Genomic DNA, 6,062 nt, shown 5'->3' with positions numbered 1-6,062 from the left:
GCTGTGATGACCATGAACCTTTCAAAATTCCGCAATTAAACGTGCTTATGTGAGAGTAGTATTAGTACCAGGATGAGTGACCTCCTCTACACCTCTAAAGTCTGAATTCGGAGAGCCAAAAGCAGATAATATTGTGTCATTGATTTTGAGTTATTACAGGGTCGTTATTGTGCTTGGGCTTTCAGGATGGATTTTTCAGGGTGTGTGTTTCGACTTTGGGCCAGGTCGAGATGGGCTCCGAATTGGGCTTGGCTTGATACTCCAGCAAGCAGGAAACGACTTCGTTCGCGTTTAGTGGAATGACATCGTCCTACTAGGCCAAAAGACCATTTCAGCGTGCCATGAGAAGATGTCTTTCCAACTTAGTAGAACTAGGGGTGTACAACCGGTTGCGGTAGCGGTTATTTACTCATAACCGCAATCGCAACCGGGGTCGCCGGTTATTTCTATTTCAATAACCGCAAATGCAACCGGCCTACCGGTTGCGGTTTTTACCAACCGCCGATTATTTGGTTATTTTAAACCGGTTATTAACCGGATAACCGGTTTTCATATATGTTGAATTTTTCATTTTTTTTAAAAAAATAATATTGCATTCAATTTCATCATGTTCTGTCCTAAGTGTCCATGTACTGTATGTGTTCAGTTATTCACAGTGTCATGGGCAATGCTAAAGAGAAAAATAAGACTAACAAAAAAAAAAAAAGAAAAAAGAAAAAAGAAAAAACAAATTCTAACACAAATGACGATGTAGAATTGCTTTTTAAAGATTGGGTTGATAATGTTTAAATATTGGGTTAACTGCCGATCCCAGAAACGAAGCTGGGATGGTTCTTGGAAAAACAAATGCTCAGATAAACTAGTTTGTAGGCATGTGTTTATTAACTTTGGTTGCAGAGTAGAGCTTTTAATGGAAAAGCATTTCATGCTCAGATAAACTAGTTTGTAGGCATGTGTTTATTAACTTTGGTTGCAGAGTAGAGCTTTTAATGGAAAAGCATTTCTTTTTTTTCTTTTCCTTTTCTTTGTTGTATGGGGAAATGATACGTGGCTTTTGTTTTTGTTTAATGCTTTATTTAGGGGCTTTAATTAGTTAGGACCAGCGATTTGTTTATATATATATATATATATATATATATATATATAATTTTATATAATAATAAAAACTGGTTACGGTTACCCGGTTATAAACCGGTTTTTTAGAATGTAATTACCGATAATCGCAACCGAATACCCGGTTATCCGGTTATCCAGTAGCGGTTATTTTTAGTTTTTCGCTTTTCTCGGTTAGCGGTTATTCGCGGTTACCGGTTATTCGCGGTTAAAAACTACACCGTTTGTACACCCCTAAGTGGAACGGTTTCGTTTCGTTGGACGCTGGGGGTGCCTTTTTGGTGCCTTATGCTAGTCAAAACGACGTTATTTTGACCAGCAAAGTCTTCTTGCCCCTCGCAAAACGTCGAACCAAAACCTTTTATTTTTTTATGTAGCCCTCAATTGTTGACCCCTCTCCCTCTTCCAAGAGTCCCAAAAATTTTGGTTGGGGATGACTCTCCAACTTACTCAAAATACGAATAGGAGTTTTTTATATTTAGATTTATGCTCTGTTTGTTTTGACGTAAAGTATTTTTAGTCGTAAAATATTTTAGACGAAATCATTTTCAGAAAAAATAATTTTCTCAAAAATAATTTTCAGCGATTGGCTCGCACGAAAAATTACGAAAGACGAAAATGCAATTGTCACTGGAATCTGGCAACGTCCGGTCGCCGTTGTCGGATTCTAGCTGAACTCCTCCAGATCCGGTCAAATCCGGCCGAATCAATGGCCAGATTCCGACCATTTTGGCCAGATCCGGCCGGCTTCTGACTATGGCCGGAATCTGGTCCGCCGGCATCTGGCGACGGTGGCCAGATATCGCCGGATTCCGGCACCGGCTGTATTCCGATGGCCAGATGTTGCCGGATTCCGGGGCCACCTGGATTCCAACGACTGACCATTGCTGGATTCCGACAATCAAATATCAAACGTTCGTGCAAAGACGAAGAGTTTAATTTCAGAAAACGATATACGGTTTTTAAAGAAGCTTTTAAAACCGTGAATCATTTTTCAAAAATTAAATAAGCTTTTACGGTCAAACCGAAAATGATTTTCGTTGACCATTATTTTCGCTCCTACCAAACTCCGTAAAATGCCGAAATCATTTTACGCCGAAACAAACGGAGCATTAGTGACAAAGAACGAGAATCTTTGGCACTGTTGCCGTGCGTTTAGACACTGTTGCCGTGCGTTTGGCAAAATGATTTGAAACACAAAACGATTGAAAACAAAAACAGCCGAAACCCAAAAAATGAAAACAACTCCAACTTGTTTTCAAAAACAGGTTTCAGTTACACTTATCAAAGGCGCCTTTCGGTATAAGTGCACAATAACTCAACATTGTATGAAGTCTCCAGTTCCATTCTCGGGAACAGAGGATGAGGTTAGTTTTCATATCTTCTTCTCCTGCACCGTTTGAAGTTTTTCTCTGACGTTATTCGTTTCTCCACCACTTTACCTTTGCTCCACACCCTTAGCATGAGACCCATAACACGATCCTTGCATATCTGGTCAAAGAAGGAGGTCATGAACCACTACAATTTGCCGGGGAATATCCTTATTCGTTCTGTTTGGTGGGAACTTTTTTTTTTTTCCTGTAAGTGGAACCTCTTCTTTCAAATACCTCTCAAATGGTAATTGATAACTCCAGACAAATGGTAACTGTGGAAAAGAATGAAATACCTCTCAAAATTTCTGGACAGGGTACCATGGAGCAATCTTAACCTACTTCCCAAATGCCCAACAATCCTTTGATTCGCATCTTTCGACTCCCCAACTGTAGGCACCAGAAGCCTCACCAAAGCCACTGGAGGTCATCATAGTAACATCGGGGGGAAACTCATATACCCTGTTTTGATGCCTCACGCCGAGAGAGAAGAGAAGAAGAAGAAGACCGAAGAAGATGGAAGAGAAAATCCAAAGGGGGTTTTTTCGGTCATCAAAAGAAATGAAGCAAGGTATTGAGATACACGTGTTAAATGTAGATACATGTGTTAAATATGTAAATAACAGAACACTTGATTTGTTTTTCTTAGCTGGTTAATTAACTTAACTAGTTAGTTTACCTTAGCTAGTTAGTGATAGTTAGTTAGCTTTCTCTACAAGTTTGTTCTGTTACTGCAGAATGTATATATACAGTTGTAAAACACTTTACAGTTTTCAATGCAATTGAACAAAGTTTCAATCCCAAATACTCTCTGCACTCTTTTCTGTTATGGTATCAGAGCAAACATAAACCCTAGCTTCTCTTCCGTTTTCCAAATCTCTGATTTCATTCTTCTGTTTTATTTTTCATAATCTGATTTCATATTGATTCATGGAATCTAATTCTTTCAATTCAACTATTTTTACAATGGATTCCAATCCATTGTATCTTCATCATGGCGACAGTCCTGGCTCAATTTTAGTCACTCAATTGCTCACTGGTGACAATTACTATACTTGGAGCTGATCAATGTTCATGGCTTTGACTGCCAAGAACAAGCTTCAATTCATCAATGGAACTTTGCCGAAACCTCATTCTTCTGATCTAGACCTCTTTGCATGGACTCGTTGCAACAACATGGTGTTGTCATGGATCATCAATTCTGTTTCCAAAGAAATTGCAGCAAGTGTTATTTTTGTTGACTCAACAGAAACAATGTGTAATGATCTTCGTGATCGATTTTCTCAGCAAAATGGACCTCGAATCTTCCAAATTCAGAAGGCAATTTCTGCCATGTCTCAAGAAGATCAATCGGTAAGCAGTTATTTCACTACTCTCAAAGGGTTATGGGATGAGTTGCTCATTTATCGCCCTTTACCTGTTTGTCTTTGCGGAAAATGCTCATGTAATGTGTTGAAGACACTCACTAAATATCATCACCAAGAGTATGTTCTTCAATTCCTTATGGGATTGAATGAGTCATTTTCTCATGTCAAAGGACAAATCTTGTTAATGGATCCTCTTCCACCCATTAACAAGGTTTTCTCTTTAGTTGTTCAACATGAACGACAAAAGGAGATATTTGGTTCTCTTAGCACGATGCATAACAATACATCTGCTCTGTTGACTAAAGGTCCATCCTCTTCTTCACCTTCATTTGCTAGACCTGTTGCTGCAAATTTTTCTAATCCTCGAAATGGTAAACCTAATGCCTTTCGCAAGGATCATCTTACCTGCACCCACTGTGGTGTTTATGGTTATACCATGGAGAAGTGCTATCGGTTGCACGGTTTCCCTCCTGGCTTCAAGTTTTCCAAGGGAAAACCGAATGTAGAACAACATTCTGCCAATCAAGCTTCCGAGATGAATATGAATATGGATTCCCCTTCTGCTGCCTTGCCTATCATCCAAGAGCAAATTCAACAGCTGTTTGCTATGATGAAGTCCAATAATTCTAAAGTGATTTCCTCAGTGAATCAGGTTGGAGCTCCTCAAAATTGCCTTGTTGCCAACATGTCAGGTACCTCTTTCAATCCATTTGCTTCTTTGAATGATAGATATCACCATTCTGTTTTTTCTTCCATTTCATCCTTTCAAGTTGCTTCTAAACTTGTCAATCAACCGTGGATTATAGACACGGGTGCCACTGATCATATGGTATGCTCCATTTCTTTTTTTACTACCATTACATCCACCATATCCAAGCTTGTCAAATTGCCTAATGGTCAGTTTGCTTCTGTTACACATATAGGCTCTATTAGAAATTCTGCATCTTTAATTCTAACTGATGTCCTATATGTTCCTACTTTTTCATTCAATCTCATCTCAGCAAGCAAACTCACGAAATTTTTCTCTTGTTGTCTTATATTTCTTGCTGATTTTTGTTTCAACCAGAATCTGTTGACATGGAAAATGATTGAAGTCGGTAGAGAATGTGGCAGGCTGTTTCACTTTCTGGTCACTTGCTTGATCGACCAGAATTGCCTTATCCAGTATACAAATCCGCATTGCATTCTTCTATCTCCTCTGTTCCTTCATCTCATAGTTTTTCTGTTAAGCATGTTTCTTCGGATGTATGGCATTTCCGTTTAGGACATTTGTCTGATTCTATAATAAAGCTACTTAGTCAATATGACTCTAGCATTACTGTTGATTCAAATAAATACTGTACAGTTTGTCCTTTGGCTAAGCAACATCGCTTATCATTCCCTGTAAGTGATTCAATATCAAATTAAATTTTCGATTTAGTCCATTGTAATATTTGGGGCCCCTTTTCTAATGATTCTCTTAATGGTGTTAAATATTTTCTCACCATTGTTGATGATTATTCTAGATTCACATGGGTGCATCTAATGGTTGTTAAGTCTCAAACCCGAAATTTTCAACCTTGTTGAAACCCAGTTTGATACTAAGGTCAAAACTTTGCGAAGTGATAATGGTCTTGAATTTCAAATGCATGTTTTGAATCAGTCTAAAGGCATTGTTCATCAACTCAGTTGTATTGAGACTCCTCAACAAAATTCTGTTGTGGAAAGAAAACACCAACACCTCCTCAATGTTGTCCGTGCTTTAAGATTTCAAGCTAATCTTCCCTTATATTTTGGGGTGAGTGTGTTCTCTCAGCTACTCACATTATCAACCGCATTCCTACTCCTACTTTGTCCAACAAAACACCTTTTGAATGTCTTTCCTCCCACTTTTTCACATCTTCGTGTCTTTGGTTGCTTATGTTTTGCTTCCACCCTTGCCAGGAATCGTTCCAAATTTGATCCTTGAGCTCGACCTTGTCTTTTTATTGGATATCCATATAATATCAAAGGTTACAAGCTGTTTGACCTTTCTACTCACACTGTTCTTGTTTCCCGCGATGTTGTTTTTCATGAAAATGTATTTCCATACCATCCTCATTTCCAATTTTCTCAATTTCAATTTCCTAATATTGTTCTTCCTGCTCCTATTCCTGATTCTAATGTTCTCTTTCCTTCCATTCCTGATCCTACTCCTTTAGATCCCATTTCTTCTGACCTTTTCATTCCTTCT

The sequence above is a fragment of the Alnus glutinosa genome, chromosome 5, assembly GCF_958979055.1.
Source record: "Alnus glutinosa chromosome 5, dhAlnGlut1.1, whole genome shotgun sequence".
Classification (NCBI taxonomy): Eukaryota; Viridiplantae; Streptophyta; class Magnoliopsida; order Fagales; family Betulaceae; genus Alnus; species Alnus glutinosa.
Note: the sequence above shows the minus strand (reverse complement) of the source record.